The 19,444-nt window shown below is 41.3% G+C and overlaps 2 long non-coding RNA genes across 4 annotated transcripts in view; one reads left to right on the top strand and one right to left on the bottom strand.

The window, feature by feature from the left end:
- The window catches only part of LOC100358279 (zinc finger protein 39), a 53,487-nt gene that overhangs the window by 22,626 nt on the left and 11,417 nt on the right, over positions 1-19,444 (top strand). The gene's annotated exons all lie outside the window — the stretch shown is intronic.
- The window catches only part of LOC138849216 (uncharacterized), a 33,122-nt gene continuing 15,131 nt past the window's right edge, over positions 1,454-19,444 (bottom strand). For all 3 annotated transcript variants that reach the window (XR_016232179.1, XR_011387653.2, XR_011387652.2), the window contains 2 exons: positions 17,264-17,363; positions 1,454-8,618 (listed from right to left, as the gene is read on the bottom strand). This is a non-coding gene — a long non-coding RNA (uncharacterized LOC138849216). The remainder of the gene's footprint in view (positions 8,619-17,263; positions 17,364-19,444) is intronic.

Below are 19,444 nucleotides of genomic sequence, written 5' to 3'. Positions count from 1 at the left end.
TTCGGATTGGCACAGTTCTGGCCATTGCGGCCAACTGGGGAGTGAACCAGCGGATGGAAGACCTCTCTCTCCTCTCCTCTCCTCTCCTCTCCTCTCCTCTCCTCTCCTCTCCTCTCCTCTCCTCTCCTCTCCTCTCCTCTCCTCTCCTCTCCTCTCCTCTCCTCTCCTCTCTTTTGCATAACTCTGAATTTCAAGTAAAAAATAAAAATAAATCTTTAAAAAAAAAAGAAGAAGAGAAGTTCAATCTCAGCCTTGGCACTGTCTGTGTATACAAAGGCTGTTGATGTTTGTGTATTGATTTTATATCCTGCTACTTTACCAAACTCTTCTATATGTTCCAGTAGTCTTCTTGGTGGAGTCTTTTGGATCCCCTATAAATAAAATCATGCCATCTGCAAATAGAGGCTGTTTGACTTACTCCTTCCCAATTTGTAATCCTTTGATTTATTTTGCTTGCTTAATCGTTATGGCTAAAATTTCTAGGACTATATTGAATAGCAATAGTGAGAGTGGGCATCCTTGCCTGGTACTGGATCTCAATAAGAATGCTTCCAACTTTTCCCCATTCAATAGGATGCTGGCCATGGGTTTGTCATAAATTGCTTCGATTGTGTTGAGGAATGTTCCTTCTAAACTCAATTTGCTTAGAGATTTCATCATGAAAGAGTGTTGCATTTTATCAAATACTTTCTCTGCATCTATTGAGATAATCATATGTTTTTTATTCTTCAGTTTTCTATATGGTGTATCACATTGATTTGTGAATGTTGGGCCATCCCTGTCTACCAGGGATAAATTCCACTTGGTCTGGGTGGATTCAATTGGTTAGAAGTTTGTTGAGGATTTTTGCGGCTATGTTCATCAGGGAAATTGGTGTGTAGTTCTTTTTCTCTGTTGCATCCTTTTCAGGTTTAGGAATTAAGGTGATGGGGGCTTTGTAGAAAGAACTTGGGAGGATCTCCTCCCTTTCAATTGTTTTGAATAACAGAGGAGAATTGGAGTTGATTCCTCTTTAAGGGTCTGGTATAATTTAGCAATGAAGCCATCTGGTCCTGGGCTTTTCTTTATTGGGAGGGTCTTTATTGCTGATTCAATTTCTTTCCTGGTTATGGATCTGTTTAGGTTTTCTGTGTCTTCATGGCTCAACTTGGGTAGTTTGTATGTGTCTAAGAATCTATACATTTCCTCTGGGTTTCCCAGTTTGTTGGCATACAGCTCTTTGTAGTAATTTCTGATGATTCTTTTTATTTCTGTGGTGTCTATTGTTACATTTCCTTTTTCATCTCTAATTTTGTTGATTTGGGTCTTCTCCTTTTTTAGGTTAGTTGGGTCAATGGTGTGTCAATTTTGTTTATTTTTTCAAAAAAACAGCTCCTCATTTTACTGATCTTTTGTATTTTTTTGTTTCAATTTTGTTGATTCCTTCTCTAAATTATTTCTTCTCTCCTACTAGTTTTGTGTTTGGCTTGCTGTTGTTTCTCTAAGATCCTTGAGATTCACTGATAACTCATTTATTTGGTGCCTTTCCAATTCCTTGATATATGCACCAATTGCTGTAAAATTTCCTCTTAATACCGCTTTTGCTGTATTCTATAAGTTTTGATTTGTTGTATCGTCATTTTGTTTCCAGAAATTTTTTGATTCTCTTTTGATTTCTTCTATGATTCACTGTTCATTCAGGAGCATGTTGTTCAGTCTCCATGTGTTTACATATGTTGTAGAGATTCCTGGGTTGCTGATTTCCAGCTTCACTCCATTGTTCAAGAAGATGCATGGTATGATTTTGATTTTTTCAATTTGCTGAGACTTGCTTATGGCCTAGTTTGTGGTCAATCCTAGAGAAATTTCATGCACTGGAGAGTAGAATGTGTATTCTGCAACTGTAGGATGAAAAGTTATGTAGATACCTGTTAAGTCTATTTGGTCCATAGTGTCGGTTAACTCTGCTGTTTCCTTGTTAACATTCTGTCTGGTTAATCTGTCAATTGCTGAAATTGGGATATTGAAGTCCTCCATTACTACTGTATTTGTGTCTGTGTCTCCCTTTAAATTCCTTAACATTTCTTTTAAATAGCCAGGTGTCCTGTAATTAGGTGCATATATGTTTATAATATTCACATCTTCCTGTTGAATTGATTTTTTAGTCAATACATAGTGCCCTTCTTTGTCTCTTTTAACAGTTTTGTGTTAAAGTCTATTCTGCCTGGTATTAGGATGGCTGCACCAGCTCTTTGGTTTCTTCTGGCATGAAATACCTTTTTCCATCCTTTTACTTTCAGCCTGTGGGCATATTTGTTGGTGAGATGTGTTTCTTGTAGGCAGCAAATAAATGGGTTTTGTTTCTTAATCTATTCAGCCAGTCTGTGTCTTTTGACTGGAGAGTTGAGGCCATTTACATTCAAGGTGACTATTGATAAGTAATGACTTTGCCCTTCAATTTTTCCATAAATATTTCTATTTTTTTACATTGAATTTCCGTTAGCTTTTACTGGGAGATTTTCTTCCCTTTACCTTCTATGGTAGTGGCGACCATGTTTCTGTGTGCAGCACATCCTTAAGCATCTTTTCTAGGGCTGGATGGGTGGTGACAAATTCTTTCAATTCCTGTTTGTTATGGAAGCTCTGTATTTCACTTTTATTCATAAATGTGAGCTTTGCAGGGTATAGTCTTCTGGGTTGACAGTTGTTTTTTCTTAATACTTGGAAGATATCTTGCCATTCTCTGCTAGCTTATAGGGTTTCTGATGAGAAGTATGCTGTGAGTCTAATTGGAGATCCTCTGAAAGTAATCTGGTGTTTCTCTTGTACACATTTTAGAATCTTTTTTTTTATGTTTTACTGTAGTGAGTTTGATTACAAAATGCCATGGTGGAGATCTCTTTTGGTCGTGTCTATTTTTTTTTTAATTTTTTTTGACAGGCAGAGTGGACAGTGAGAGAGAGAGACAGAGAGAAAGGTCTTCCTTTGCCGTTGGTTCACCCTCCAATGGCCGCCGCGGCCAGCACGCTGCGGCCGGTGCACCACGCTGATCCGATGGCAGGAGCCAGGAGCCAGGTGCTTTTTCCTGGTCTCCCATGGGGTGCAGGGCCCAAGCACCTGGGCCATCCTCCACTGCACTCCCTGGCCACAGCAGAGAGCTGGCCTGGAAGAGGGGCAACCGGGACAGAATCAGGCACCCCAACCGGGACTAGAACCCGGTGTGCCAGCGCCGCTAGGTGGAGGATTAGCCTAGTGAGCCGCGGCGCCGGCCTGGTCGTGTCTATTAGGAGTTCTGTGTGCTTCCTCTACTTGGATGTCCCTTTCTTTCTCCAAATTCTGGAAGTTTTCTGTTATTATTTCAATAAAAGCACTTCTAATCCTTTCTCTATTTCCACACCTTCAGGAACTTCTAAAACCTGTATGTTGGGTCATTTGATAGATTCCCAACAATATTTTTTATTTCCTGTTCTTGTTTTTGGTTTGTATATTTTCCTGTGCTTTGTCTTCTAAGTTGGATATTTCTTCAATCTCATCACCTTCACAATCTAGTATTGAAGTGTTGTATTCTTTTAGGAGCATGATGTTGTCTTCCTTATTCTTGTTTCTTGAATTGGTGCATTTGTTATTCAGAATTTGTGGAGATACTCATTGGTTTCTTTGTTTTTTTCGCTGTGGCAACTTTTATTTTTGTATTATTCCTCTGTAGATTAGTGGAGTGTCTGCTTTCAGTGAGTATCTAGAGCATATGCGGGGTGTGGCAAGGGAACTCTGTTCAGTTCTCCAGGTTGAAGGGCATGTCTAAGGTGAAACCCAGGTTTGGCACAGTAAATCTCCTCTTTTTTTTTTTTATCAGAGGAGAGGTTTATTCTACTCAGCTGTGCTTCTCTCCTCAACAGAGACCAGTGCCCCTTACCAGGTAACCAGGGAGCCCTGAGAGTGTGGAGTCTTCCACAGTGACTGCCTAAAGTCCCGGCCACCCTGTGAGCCCTCCCACACATCCTCATTTTTTTCACAGTCCCAGCACACAAGCCTCCCATAGTCATGAGCACCCAGTCCTCTATTAGTTTTCTCCACCAGAGTCAGGAGTCTCATCTCCACTGGTTGCTGTGCATGGACACGAGCTGGTGCAGCTGTTATGTATGTCCAAAATGGCACCCACTCTATCAGCTTGTTACAGGATGCTATTGCATAGTGACCAGGGAGAGAGAAACGTGCCACTCCTTTTTCTTTTCAACTCTACTTTGGCAGGTACACTATCCCCATGGGGCTCCTAGCCAGGTTCTCTCTAGGTTCTTCCTTTATAGCTTTATCACCAGTGGCTTGGGCTGCTGCAATTTGGTCTCATTTCACTCTCCATTGCTGGTGTGTAGGCTTTTAGCTGCTGGGGTCCTGAATTGTGGGCATCTACACCCTCCATGTAGGTCCACTGTGTCCCTCTAATTTGCATAGAGTTTCCTCTGCCATTTTCTCCCTAACTCTTCCCTGAGACTGCACTCTCTCCACTTTTAAAAACTATCTTCTCCTAGACTAGAGCAATAGCTCCCTTCCTACTCTGCCACCTTGGAAGCCTTAATACTTGGAAGACTTAATACTTCACAGACTAAGAAGTTTAACAAGTAAAAGGCAGAAATATCCTAGTTTAGTAGGAATATAGGCAACAGAGTAGCTACACTTGTAGACAGTAAAAAATTAAGATACTGAGAGTTAACTGTTACATCACTATAAGCTTCAAGTGACAAGTAACAATTTTTTTAATTTGAAAATTCGTGTCTGATTTGATACTATAGAACTTGGAATGAAAGCAATATGGGAATTATCAAGGGAAAGATATAAAATGTCTTCAATATTTTGGGGAGGTTCTTGTCAAAAAATAAATTGGTTTATGTATGTGGACTATTCAAGCAGGAGAATTAGAACCTTTGGGTCTAGTTAAATGTTGCTGTGTATTTGTTCTAAGAGGAAAAGCACGGTGGGGGCAAGAGGTGTGGAGTCCCGACACAGACACTGGGAGTTGGGTGAAAGCAGGCTAGAGGTGAACAGCTCACAGACTTGTTTATTTCAGTTGGTGCAGCAGCTTATATAGCCAAGGCAGCCAATTTGGGCAAGGGGCAGTTTATGCCGTAACGAATAACTGCCTGTTGCTAGGCAGGCTCCTTTGCCTGGTGGGTTCTACTGCCTTTTCCTGAGTAACTGATGCTGGTTTGCCAGCGCCATCTCGGCATGGCCTTCTCATTCCACCACAGTTAAAGAGAATGAAATGTCTGGTGAGTTAAAAAAAAGTCTGTATAATTGTGGAAATGGGCTGACGTTTGGTTGTGTGAATCACTACCGCTAGAAGGACTCTATAGAAGGTGAGGACATCCATTCAAAGGTAATGTTGTAGTGATTCCTGGCTGAGATGCCAATGCACTGTTGACTGAACATTGCTTTTATCTCCTTCTCCAGCAGACACACCAGCCACATGGGGGCAGAGAACCACACAGGAGTATGTTCCTTCTGTGCCTCTTAGATGATCCTGCACTACAGCCCCTCCTCCTTGGACTGCTCCTGTCCATGTACCTGGTCATAGTTCTCATTATCCTGGTCATCAGCTCTGACTCCTGCCTCCACATTCACATGCACTTCTTCCTGTGCAACTTGACATCTATTTCACATCTAGTACAATCCCCAAAATGGTGGTGAACATCCAGGCACACAGCAAAGACATCTCTTCACTCAGCTGCATTTTTATAAGATTTTTGTTGGAACAGAGCATGTACTGATTACCACAATGGCCTATGGCCAGTTTGTGGCCATTAGCCTCCCACTGAACTACACAGTCATCATGGGCCCCCACCACTGTGGCCTCCTTGTTCTGATGTCTTGGCTCAACACTTTCTGGCTTACCCTGGTACACATTTTATTCATGATGTGACTGACTTTCTCTATTGGCACTGAAATTCCCCCCTCTTTAAACTGGCTCAGCTTCTCAAGGTGGCTGGCTTGGAGACTCTCATCAATAACATCTTCCTGTTTGTGGCAACTGCCTCGATGTGCTTGTTTCCAACCACTGGGCTTCTCTTCTTTTACTCTTGGGTTGTCTCCCTCATAATGGCTATAGCCTCCTCTACAAGCAACCTTAAAGCATTTTCCACATGTGGGTCTCACCTCTGTGTTGTCTCCTTGTTCTGTGTAACAAGACTTGATATCTACCTCAGTTTTGCTCAACCCAGTCTTCCCCAAGCATTTCAACTGCCTCAGTGATGTGCACTGTGGTCACCCCCATGCTGAACCCCTTCACTTACAGCCTGAGGGACCAGGATGTGAAGAGACTCTGGGATGGCTCCTCAGCAGAGTAGACTCTTGTTCTTGATGAGTCACTGACCTCAGAATTTAGTGGATTCTTAAGAGCTCTCTGCAGTGACCCACCCCAGACACTCAGTGAACTCTGAGCCTCTGATTCCAGACACAGCAGTTGCCCAGAGACCCAGCTACACTCCATGCCCCCTCATGCAGTCACAGGATTCCCACAGGATTTTGTAGCCCCCACAGATTAATGTCATAAATTTAGTCAGCTTATTTCCCCTTTAAAGATATTTTTTGTTTCTAATCCCAAAGAACACATGACTTTGCTAAGTAGGTGCCCAGTCCTTATCAACCCTCCCAGTCAGACTGAAGGTCAGTGGGAAATGTGAATTTTTCCCTCTAGTAAAATCCCCTGGTCACAGGTGTGAGAGCTACCACATTCTCTACTGGTGACAAGATGGTGTCTTCTCCCCTCTGGTTGCGGGGTGCCCTCGTGGGGGAATGTGGAGAAAGAAACGTGCTTTTCCTTCACTGGATTAGATGGGTACCCTGCCCCCCGCTTGGGCTCCAGGCTGAACTCAACATCAGGGTGTTGCAAGGTTCTCCTCAGGCAGGATCACCAAAGTCACGGACGGCCACAGTCTGCTCTCATCCACTCTCAGAACCTGCTGTCTCCTCTGGCCCCTGGCTGCAGGACTCGTGTGTGGTTTCCCTGCTCACTGCTGTGCATCTGCTTTTCACACTGCTTCATGGCATTCCTCTGCCTTCTGCAGGGTTTTCACGGCGAACTTCTCTTCAGCTTCCTCGTGGGAGTGCACTTCTCTGCTTTTCTCCTTATCTTCCCCTGGTCAGAATCAGCAAGTCTTTTCCCTATTCAGCCACCTAGGAATCCCATGTTTGGATTTCTTTAGTTCATGAATTTGCTTCTTCTTGTTTTTGAGTAATCTTATGCTTGTGTTTTTGAATCCCTTTTCAGGCATTTCATTAGTCTCTTCATCTTCACATTCTTTATATTGTGTTTTCATTTTCATTTATTGCATGAGAGTTTTTCATTTTCTTTTAAATTTCTTCACTGACTCATTGATCATTCAGTAGCATGTAGTTTAATTTCTAAGTATTTGGGGGTGTTCTCTGTTCTTGATTGTTGATTTCTAGTTTTATTCCTTTATGGCCTGAGAAGATACATGGTATTATTTCAATCTTTTTATATTTACTGAGACTTTATTTGTAACCTAATATATGGTCTATCCTATAAAATGTTCCATGTGATAATGAAAAAGAATGTGTTGGGTGAAATGTCCTATAAGTGTTAGTTCCATTTTCTCAATAGTATGTTTCAATTCCAATCAATCTTTATCGATTTTCTATCAGGATGATCTGCCCATTGATGAGAATGGGGTGTTGAAGTCACCCACTTTTATTGTATTGGGATCTCTCTCTCTTTTGGTCTAATAGTATTTGCTGGGAGGTCTTGTGTTGGGTACATATATATTTATGATTGTTATGTCTTCTTGCTGAATCAAACCTATTATCAAAATATGGCTTTATCTCTTTTTATAGTTTTTAATTTAAAGTCTGTTTTATCTGATTTTAGGATATTTATTCCTGCTCATTTTTATTCCCATTTGCCTGTTGTATCTTTTTCCAGCCCTTCACTTTCTTTTTTTGAAAAAATGAGTTTCTTGTAGGCAATATGTAGTTGGGTCTTGGTTTTATCCATTTGGTCAGCCTAAGTCTTTTGGCTGGAGAAATTAATCCATTTACATTCAATGTTAGTATTGATAGAGAACAACTAACACCTGCCATTCTGTTCATTGGATACTGATTCTTCCTGTTGGTTAGTGAATTTTTGTGGTGTCAGATGTTTTCATGATGTTTACGCCTATTGTAGGACCCCCTTCAGAATATCTTGTGAAGCTGGTCTGGTGGTGGTGAATTCTCTGTTTTTGCTTATCTGAAAGAAAACCTTATTTCTTCTTTACCTTTAAAGGATGGCATTGCTGGATATAATATTCTTGGTTGGAAGTTTTTTTTTTTTAAGACCTTGAATGTATCATCCTATTATCTTCTGGCTTATGGTGTTTCCACTGAGAAGTCTGATAATGTAATTGGTTTTCCTTTATATGTAACTTGATGCTTTTATCTTACTGTTTTTAGGATTCTCTCTTTGTTCTTATTTTTGGCAATTTGACTATAATATGCCTTGTAGAAGATCTTTTTTGTTGTGTCTGCTTGGAGTCCTTTGAGCTTCTTGTATTGGATGTCCATGTCTCTCAAGACTTGGAAAATTTTCAGCTATTATTTCATTTAGCAGGTTCTCAATGAGTTTTTCTTTTCTTCTCCTTTAGGATTACCTATAATATGAATGTTGGGTCATTTAATGATATCCCATATTTCATGTAGACCTTCTTCATTCTTTTAAATTCTTTTTTTAACTTTTATTTAATGAATATAAATTTCCAAAGTATAGAATATTGATTACAATGACTTCCCCCCATAACGTCCCTCCAACCCACAACCCTCCCCTTATCCACTCCCTCTCCCCTTCCATTCATGTCAAGATTCATTTTCGATTCTTTTTATATACAGAAGATCAGTTTAGCATACATTAAGTAAAGATTTCAACAGTTTGCTCCCACACAGAAACATAAAGTGAAAAATACTGTTTGAGTACTAGTTATAGCATTAAATCTCAATGTACAGCACACTAAGGACAAAGATCCTACATGAGGAGTAAGTGCACAGTGACTCCTGTTGTTGACTTAACAAATTGACACTCTTGTGTATGGCATCAGTAATCACCCTAGGCTCTTGTCAGGAGTTGCCAAGGCTATGGAAGCCCCTGGGTTCACTGACTCTGATCATTTTTAGACAAGGCCATGGTCAAAGTGGAAGTTCTCTCCTCCCTTCAGAGAAAGGTACCTCCTTCTTTGATGACCCATTCTTTCCACTGGGATCTCACTCGTGAAGATCTTTCATTTAGGTTTTTTTTTTTCCCCCCAGAGTGTCTTGGCTTTCCATGCCTGAAATACTCTCATGGGCATTTCAGCCGGATCCACATGCCTTAAGGGCTGATTATGAGGCCAGAGTGCTGTTAGGACATTTGCCATTCTGTGGGTCTGTTGTGTATCTCACTTCCCATGTTGGACCATTCTCTCCCTTTTTTATTCTATCAGCTAGTATTTGCAGACACTATTCTTGTTTATGTGATCCCTTTGGTTCTTAGTCCTATCATTACGATCAATTGTGAACAGAAATTGATCACTGGGACTAGTGAGATGGCATTGGTACATGCCACCTCGATGGGATTGAATTCGAATCTCCTGGTATGTTTCTAACTCTACTGTTTGAGGTAAGTCAGCTTGAGCATGTCCCGAATTGCACATCTCTTCCCTCTCTTATTCCCACTCTTATATTTAACAGCAATCACTTTTCAGTTAAATTTCAGCACTTAAGAAGAATTGTGTATTGATTACAGCATTCAACCAAAAGTATTAAGTAGAACAAACAAAAAAAAAATACTAAGAGGGATAACATATTAAGCTGCTCATCAACAGTCAGGGTGAGGGCTGATCAAGTCACCGTTTCTCATAGTGTTCATTTCACTTTAACAGGTTTCCTTTTTGGTGCTCAGTTAGTTGTCACCTATCAAGGAGAACAAGTCGTATTTGTCCCTTTGGGATTGGCTTATTTCACTCAGCATAATGTTTTCCAAATTCCTAACAGGGATCACTTTTCAGTTAAAATTTAAACACCTAAGAATAATTGTGTGTTAATTACAGAGTTCAACCAATGGTACTAGAACAAAAAAAAATACTAAAATGGATAAAGTATTACATTGTACATCAACCGTCAGGACAAGAGCTGATCAAGTCACTGTTTCTCATAGTGTCCATTTCACTTCAACAAGTTTCCCCTTTGGTGCTCAGTTAGTTGTCGCCAATCAGGGAGAACATATGATATTTGTCCCTTTGGGACTGGCTTAATTCACTCAGCATGATGTTTTCCAAATTCCTCCATCTTGTTGCAAATGACTGGGTTTCGTTGTTTTTGACTGCTGTATAGTATTCTATAGAGTACATGTCCCATAATTTCTTTATCCACTCTACCGTTGATGGGCATTTGGGTTGGTTCCAGGTCTTAGCTATTGTGAATTGAGCTGAAATAAACATTAATGTGCAGACTGCTTTTTTGTTTGCCAATTTAATTTCCTTTGGGTAAATTCCAAGGAGTGGGATGGCTGGGTTGAATGGTAGGGTTATCTTCAGGTTTCTGAGGAATCTCCAGACTGACTTCCATAGTGGCTTGACCAGTTTGCATTCCCACCAACAGTGGGTTAGTGTCCCTTTTTCCCCACATCCTTGCCAGCATCTATTGTTGGTAGATTTCTGAATGTGAGCCATTCTAACTGGGGTGAGGTGGAACCTGATTGTGGTTTTGATTTGCATTTCCCTGATTGCTAGTGATCTTGAACATTTTTTCATGTGTCTATTGGCCATTTGGATTTCCTCTTTTGAAAAATGTCTATTGAGGTCCTTGGCCCATCTCTTAAGTGGGTTGTTTGTTTTGGTGTTGTGGAGTTTCTTGATTTCTTTGTAGATTCTGGTTATCAACCCTTTATCAGTTGCATAGTTTGCAAATATATTTTCCCATTCTGTCGGTTGTCTCTTCACTTTCCTGACTGTTTCTTTTGCAGTACAGAAACTTCTCAATTTGATGCAATCCCAAATGTTAATTTTGGCTTTGACTGCCTGTGCTTCTTGGGTGTTTTCCAAGAAGTCATTGCCGGTACCTATATCTTGCAGGGTTTTTCCAATGCTCTCTAATAATTTGATGGTGTCAGGTCGTAGATTTAAGTCTTTAATCCATGTTGAGTGGATTTTTGTGTAAGGTGAAAGGTAGGGGTCTTGCTTCATGATCCTGCACGTGGAAATCCAATTTTCCCAGCACCATTTATTGAATAGACTGTCCTTACTCCAGGGATTGGTTTTGGACCCTTGATCAAATATGAGTTGGGGCCGGCGCCGCGGCTCACTGGGCTAATCCTCCGCCTAGCGGCGCCGGCACACCGGGTTCTAGTCCCGGTTGGGGCGCCGGATTCTGTCCCGGTTGCCCCTCTTCCAGGCCAGCTCTCTGCTGTGGCCTGGGAGTGCAGTGGAGGATGGCCCAGGTGCTTGGGCCCTGCACCCCATGGGAGACCAGGAAAAGCACCTGGCTCCTGGCTCCTGCCATCGGATCAGCGCGGTGCGCCGGCCGCAGCGCGCCGGCCGCGGCGGCCATTGGAGGGTGAACCAACGGCAAAGGAAGACCTTTCTCTCTGTCTCTCTCTCTCACTGTCCACTCTGCCTGTCAAAAAAAAAAAATATGAGTTGGCTGTAGATGTTTGGATTGATTTCTGGTGTTTCTATTCTGTTCCATTGGTCTATCCATCTGTTTCTGTACCAGTACCATGCTGTTTTGATTACAACTTCCCTGTAGTATGTCCTGAAATCTGGTATTGTGATGCCTCCAGCTTCGTTTTTGTTGTACAAGATTGCTTTAGCTATTCGAGGTCTCCCGTGTCTCCATATAAATTTCAGCATCATTTTTTCTAGATCTGAGAAGAAGGTCTTTGGTATCTTGATTGGTATTGCATTGAATCTATAAATTGCTTTTGGGAGAATGGACATTTTGATGATATTGATTCTTCTAATCCATGAGCATGGAAGATTTTTCCATTTCTTGGTATCCTCTTCTATTTCTTTCTTTAAGGTTTTGTAATTTTCATCATAGAGATCTTTAACGTCCTTGGTTAAGTTTATTCCAAGGTATTTGATTGTTTTTGTAGCTATTGTGAATGGGATTGATCTTAGAAGTTCTTCCTCAGCCATGGCATTGTCTGTGTATACAAAGGCTGTTGATTTTTGTGCATTGATTTTATACCCTGCTACTTTGCCAAAATCTTCTATGAGTTCCAATAGTCTCTTAGTAGAGTTCTTTGGGTCCCCTAAATAATCATATCATCTGCAAAGAGGGATAGTTTGAGTTCTTCCTTCCCAATTTGTATCCTTTTAATTTCTTTTTCTTGCCTAATAGCTCTGGCTAGAACCTCCAGAACTATATTGAATAGCAGTGGTGAGAGTGGGCATCCCTGTCTGGTACCAGATCTCAGTGGAAATGCTTCCAACTTTTCCCCATTCAATAGGATGTTGGCTGTGGGTTTTTCATAGATTGCTTTGATTGTATTGAGGAATGTTCCTTCCAAACCCAGTTTGCTTAGAGTTTTCATCATGAACGGGTGTTGTATTTTATCAAATGCTTTCTCGGCATCTATTGAGATAATCATATGGTTTTTCTTCTGCAGTCTGTTAATGTGGTGTATCACATTGATTGTCTTGCGCACATTAAACCATCCCTGCATACCAGGGATAAATCCCACTTGGTCTGGGTGGATGATCTTTCTGATGTGTTGTTGCATTCTATTGGCCAGAATTTTATTGAGGATTTTTGCATCTATGTTCATCAGGGATATTGGTCTGTAATTCTCTTTCAGTGCTGCATCTTTTTCCGGCTTAGGAAATAAGGTGATGCTGGCTTCATAGAAAGAATTTGGGAGGATTCCCTCTTCTTCGATTGTTCTGAATAGTTTGAGAAGAATTGGAGTTAGTTCTTCTTTAAATGTCTGGTAGAATTCAGCAGTGAATCCATCTGGTCCTGGGCTTTTCTTTGTTGGGAGGGCCTTTATTACTGTTTCAATTTCTGTCTCAGTTATGGGTCTGTTTAGGTTTTCTATGTCTTCCTGGTTCAATTTAGGTAGGTTGCATGTGTCCAGGAATCTATCAATTTCTGATAGGTTTCCCTGTTTGCTGGCATACAAGTCCTTGTAGTAATTTCTGATGATTCTTTTTATTTCTGTGGTGTCTGTTGTTACATTTCCTTTTCCATCTCTGATTTTATTGATTTGGGTCTTTTCTTTTTTTAGTTAGTTGGGCCAATGGGGTGTCATTTTGTTTATTTTTTCGAAAAACCAGCTCTTCGCTTGGCTGATTTTTTGTAATGTTTTTTTTGGATTCAATCCTGTTGATTTCTTCTCTGATTTTAATTATTTCTCTTCTCCTACTAGATTTGGGTCTGGTTTGCTGCAGTTTTTCTAGATCCTTGAGATGCCTTGAAAGCTCATCTATTTGGTGCCTTTCCAATTTCTTGATGTAGGCACCTATTGATATAAACTTTCCTCTTAACACTGCTTTTGCTGCGTCCCATAAGTTTTGGTATGTTGTGCTGTTATCCTCATTTACTTCCAGAAAATTTTTGATTTCTCTTTTAATTTCTTCTATGACCCATTGTTCATTCAGGAGCATGTTGTTCAATCTCCATGTGTTTGCATATGCTCTAGGGATTCCTGAGTTACTAATTTCCAACTTCATTCCTTTATGGTCTGAGAAGCTGCATGGTATGATTCTAATTCTTTTGAATTTGCTGAGACTTGCTTTATGGCCTAGTATGTGGTCAATCCTAGAGAAGGTTCCATGTACTGCTGAGAAGAATGTAAAATCTTTAGCTGTAGGATTGAAAGTTCTGTATATATCTGTTAGATCCATTTGGGCTGTAGTGTCATTTAAATCTACTGTATCCTTGTTGATCTTCTGTCCTCTTGATCTGTCTATTTCTGAGAGTGGAGTATTGAAGTCCCCCAGTACTATTGTACTGGGGTCTAAGTCTCCCTTTAAGTCCATTAACAAATCTTTTAGATAAACCGGTGCCCTGTAGTTAGGTGCATATACATTGATAATTGTTATATCTTCTTGTTGTATTGATCCCTTAATCATTATATAGTGTCCCTCTTTGTCTCTCTTAACAGTTTTTGTGGTAAAGTTTATGTTGTCCGATATTAAGATGGCTACGCCCGCTCTTTTTTTCATTTCTGTTGGCATGGTATATCTTTTTCCAGCCTTTCACTTTCAGTCTGTATGGATCTTTGTTGGAAAGATGTGTTTCTTGTAAGCAGCAAATAGATGGGTTTTGTTCCTTAACCCAATCAGCCAATCTGTGTCTTTTAACTGGACAGTTCAGGCCATTAACGTTCAATGTGACTAATGATAAGTGGTAACTTTGCCCTGCCATTTGCCAAAGATAAGTTCTAATATATGCTTTGAATTCCCTGTGATCTTTTGCTGTGAGGTTTCCTTCCTTTACCTTCTTTCATATTGATGACCGTGTTTCTGTGTTTCTGTGTGTAACACATCTTTAAGCATCTTTTGCAGGGCTGGATGAGTGGCGACAAATTCTTTCAATTTCTGTTTGCTATGAAAAGTCTTTATTTCACCTTCATTCACAAATGATAGCTTTGAAGGATACAATATTCTGGGCTGGCAGTTTTTCTCTCTTAGTACCTGGGCTATATCTCGCCATTCCCTCCTAGCTTGTAGGGTTTCTGATGAGAAGTCAGCTGTGAGTCTGATTGGAGATCATCTGAGAGTAATCTGACGTTTCTCTCTTGCACAGTTTAGGATCTTTTCTTTATGTTTCACTGTGGAGAGTTTAATTACAACGTGTCATGGTGAGGATCTCTTTTGGTCATGTTTATTAGGGGTTCTGTGAGCTTCCTGTACTAGGATTTCTCTGTCCTTCTCCAAACCTGGGAAATTTTCTGCTAATATCTCACTAAAAAGGCCTTCTAATCCTTTCTCCCTCTCCATGCCTTCAGGAACTCCTAGAACCCGAATGTTGGTTTTTTAAATAGTATCCTGCAGATTCCTGACAATATGTTTTAGATTTCTAATTTCCTCTTCTTTTCTTTGGTCTGACTGTATCCTTTCCTGTTCTCTGTCTTCTAAGTCTGATATTCTCTCTTCTGCTTCACCCATTCTGTACGTAAGGCTCTCTATTGTGTTTTTCATTTGATCTATTGAATTCTTCACTTCATTATGATTTCTCGTCACTATCACAGTTTCCTGTTGTACTAGTTGTTTCGTTTCATTTTGATTCCTCCTTAATATTTTATTTTCACGAGAGACATTTTCTATCTTGTCCATTAAGGATTTCTGTAGTTCAAGAATTTGTTTTTGAGAACTTCTTAATGTTCTTATCAATTTTTTGAGATCTGCTTCTTGCATTTCTTCTAACTCATCATCTTCATAATCTTGAATTGGGGTATCTTTTTCATTTGGGGGCGTCATGGTGATTTCCTTGTTTTTATTACCTCGGCATATTGGAGATATTTGGTTTCTTCACTGTGGTGCTTTTTCTTGTTATACTATGACTCTAGATTAAGTGGACTGTCTGTTTTTGATGGAGCCTTAGAGGCTTGAGATGGGTGTGGCCTGAGAGCTCTGTTTCGTGTGCCAAAGGTGACACTCCCAGGTTAGGCGTGGTAGATCTCTCTCTCTCTCTCTCTCTTTCTTTTTTTGATTCAAAAGGGAAGTAATTCCACACAGCTGAACAAAGTTGGAGGTAGTTAGCAGGCAAATAATATACCCACAGGAGCCAGAGATCGGAAGCTCTTTCCCAAGGACCACACAGGGAATCTGTTCTGCCCTCAGGGTGGGCTCAGATTCTCCTTCAGTCTCCCACTGGGTTGCCAAAGTTACGGAATTGTAGCATCTCTGGAGAGTACTCACGTGAATTCTGTGAGTTCTCTCCCCCACCGTCTCTTTTTTCACAGTCTCAGTTCAGTAGCACCACAAATTTACTAGGTCCTAATCTCCTGTTAATTCGCCCTGCCCAGAGTCAGGTTTTTCTGCTAGGCTCAGGGCCGGTGCAGATCTGAGGTCGCTCTGCTTATGACGTATGTCCAAGATGGCGCCTGCTCTTTGTCTTGCTCGCCCTTGAGAGGTGAGCGGAGAGAGAGAAACCCGTGTCCGTACCAGTCACCTTTTTTTTCTCTCTCTCTCTCTTCCAGTTAGCCTGGTGAACTCCCCCCCCCCCGGGGGGTCGTTCCCTCTAGTCTCCTCTCTCCGCTTGCCTGCCGGTGTCTCGGGCTATTGAGGTTCGGCTCATCTCGCGTTCCAGCGCTGGTGTGTTGAGTCTGCCGCTGGTGTCCCGAACTGTGGGCTCCCATGCTCTCCACGCAGGTCCACTGTGAATCACGCATTCCAGAAGAGTTTCTTCTGCTTTTTCCTCCCCTACTCTTCCTTGAATCTGCAGTATCTCCACTTTTATTAAACTGTCTCTCCCCGGACTATCAGTGTGCTCCCTTCCTATTCCGCCATCTTGCCTCGGACCTCTCTTTTAAATTCTTTTCTGTTTATTTTTGTCTAATTCAGTTATTTCAAGTCTTATCCCTAAGGTCAGAAATTCTTTCTTCTACTCGGTCTATTCTGCTGTTAAAGCTCTCAATTGTATTTTTTATTTCACTAATTGAAAAATTCATCTCCATAATTTCTACTTGGTTCTTCTTAATGATTTCTATCTCATTAGTTACATTTTCATTCATTTCACTCATTAATTCCCTCATTTCTTTAATCTATCTATATTCTCATATCTCATTGAGTTTACTTATAGTCATTATTTTGAAATCTGTATCTGCATTTCCTAGATTTTCCTCAGTTCAGGATCTATTTCTGGAGGATTGTTGTGTTCTCTTGGAGGTGTCATGCTACCTGCTTCATGTCTTGCTGGATTGTATTTATGGCATTAAATCATATATTTTTTAAATTTAAAAATGAGCCTGATTTTTATAAGAACTATGAAACTTGAACATCATAAGAGGAGAAATAGAGAATTCCCTTCTGAGAAGTGAAAGGTTCCAGACCCTACCCATTGATTTCTCCTATGCTCCAGTGCCATTAATATTAACAAGTCCTCTGAGACTGGGATAACACAGGCCAATTTGACTAATTATGAGCTCTGTGCATTGAGTCTCCAACACATTTGATTGTAGATAATCAGCCTGTGCCCTCCAGCCCTTCACTCTGCCAGTCGCAGTCCAGGAGATCTGTTTCCATCTCCTCTTCCCAGAGTCATTGTCTACATTCCACCTGCCAGCCCTGAGGACAGAGCCTGACTCTTCTTCACTCACCTGGCAGGAGAGGGTGATGGATCATCACTTCTTGGTCATTCCTCAACATAGAGGCAGCACAGACCGGTGAGTGCCAGGGAGGCATTGGACGTAGGAGGGCCTGTTGGAACAGTCAGAGAAAGACAGCTGGAGGAGCCAGAGTGGAGGGCCCTCAAATGCAGAGATTTAGCCTGGAGACTTATGAAGCTTCTTTAAATAAAGTAAAAATTCTGACACATAATAATCATACATTTATGGGTCACATTATGATAATATAGTAATGTATGCATTGTGTTATGATCAAATAAGAGTAATTAGAATTTCCATTTCTTTAAAAATTGATTATTCCTCATTTTGAGAACCTTGAAACCTCCCCCTCCATAAATTACAGTTACAACGCTGTGCTGTACCATCTAGAGTTTGCTCCTCTTACCCATCCGTATTATGGCACTAGGGGTCCAACAGCTTTATTTCTTTCTTTTTTAAAAAAGAATTATTTTAATTATTTGAAAGTCAGAGTTACACAGAGAGAGTAGAGGCAGAGAGAGAGAGAGGTCTTCCATCCGCTGGTTAGCTCCCCAAATGACCGCCAGCCAATGGCCAGAGCTGAGCCGATCTGAAGCCAGGAGCCAGCAGCTTCTTCCAGGTCTTTCACGTGGGTGCGGGATCCCAAGGACTTGGGCCATCCTCCACTGCCCTCCCAGGCCACAGCAGAGAGATGGATGTGAAATGGAGCAGCCGGGACCTGATCCGGCGCCATCATGGGATGTCGGCACCGCAGGCTGGGGCTTTAACCCGCTACACCACAGCGCCAACCCCCCAATAGCTTTCTTTCCTGTGTCCCTCTCCCCACTTTCTAGAGTCTAATGACTACTGTTCTACTTTAAATTCTTTTTTCTAAGATTTATTTATCTATTTGAAAGAGTTACACAGAACAAGAAAGAGAGGCGGGGGGCGGGCGGGGGAGCGGAGAGAGATCTTCCATCTGATGGTTCACTCCCTGAGTGGCTGCAATGGCCGGAGCTGCACCAATCTGAAGCCAGGAGACAGGATCTTCTTCCAGGTAATCCCATACGTGTGCAGGGGTCCAAGGACTTGTGCCATCTTCTACTGCTCTCCCAGGCCATAGAAGAGAACTGGATCAGAAGTGGAGCAGCCGGGACTCGAACTGGCACCAATATGGGATGCTGGCACTGCAGGTAGCAGCTTTACCTGCTATGCCACAGCACCAGCCCCTCTACTTTACATTCTTGATTCTTGTGGGGCTCTGAAAACTCTCATTCAGAGCTCTACTTTTCTTCTACCCTGGTTCTAACCCATAGGCATCTGTCTCATCAGAGCAGGAAATGGGTCCCTGTAAACTGTCCTTAAGCACTACAGGGTAATCATAAAGGTGATGAGGAGGAAGATGATAACTATAACCATGAGGCATAAGCCTTTATCAAAGTTTCTCAGGTGACAGACTCTGAGCTATGTGCACTGTGTAGTTTAATGTCATCTAAACAATCATTACCAAGAAATAATTATTATAATTTTATAGATGAGGAAAGGATTAGGGTAGTCTTATGTAACTGTACCACATGATGAGATAGAATGGGGTGAAACTAGATCTCAATCAGACATTCTGACCCCAGTCACAGGGAATTTGGCCAGCCTTCTCCTTCACCAAACCACACAGCCATATAATTTCCCTGTTATTCCCAGAAGACACTTTCTGTTCACTGTGATCATCCCATTTGAGGTCCTGCAAGAACCCAGCAAAGACCAGTGGGAGCTCCTTAAGGCATAAACCCCAGGAAGGATGGCAGAAATCACAGACTGAGCTCATGCCAATTCAGGGAAGATCTCTCTCGTGCCCCTGTTCCTAAGCCTCATTTTAATTGGACACTTTCTCTTCTACTCCTGAAATGTAGCCCTTCTCCATCTCAAAAGAAGAATTAATTTCAGAGTCTCAGATTCAATTCATACTCAGGGATCTGGATACTGTTAAAAGATGTACAATAGATTCACCACTAAGACTTGTGAATTTCTGTCAGACTTACCAAACTTTGGCAAATAGAGTGTTGGTTTATGAGCCCCAGAGACCAACTTGTAATTCTGAAGTCTGTGCTCCATTTGTGTGGAGCAAGTGTCTAGTACTCCTGAGCTTCATTTTCACCTGAGTTGATTCCTAGCTGATACAACTCCACTGAAGGAGCAGGC

Source organism: Oryctolagus cuniculus, chromosome 4, assembly GCF_051225735.1.
Source record: "Oryctolagus cuniculus isolate XC-2025 breed Fujian yellow rabbit chromosome 4, ASM5122573v1, whole genome shotgun sequence".
Taxonomy (NCBI): domain Eukaryota; kingdom Metazoa; phylum Chordata; class Mammalia; order Lagomorpha; family Leporidae; genus Oryctolagus; species Oryctolagus cuniculus.
The sequence above is the reverse complement of the archived record's forward strand: the minus strand, read 5'-3'. Positions and strand labels throughout refer to the sequence as shown.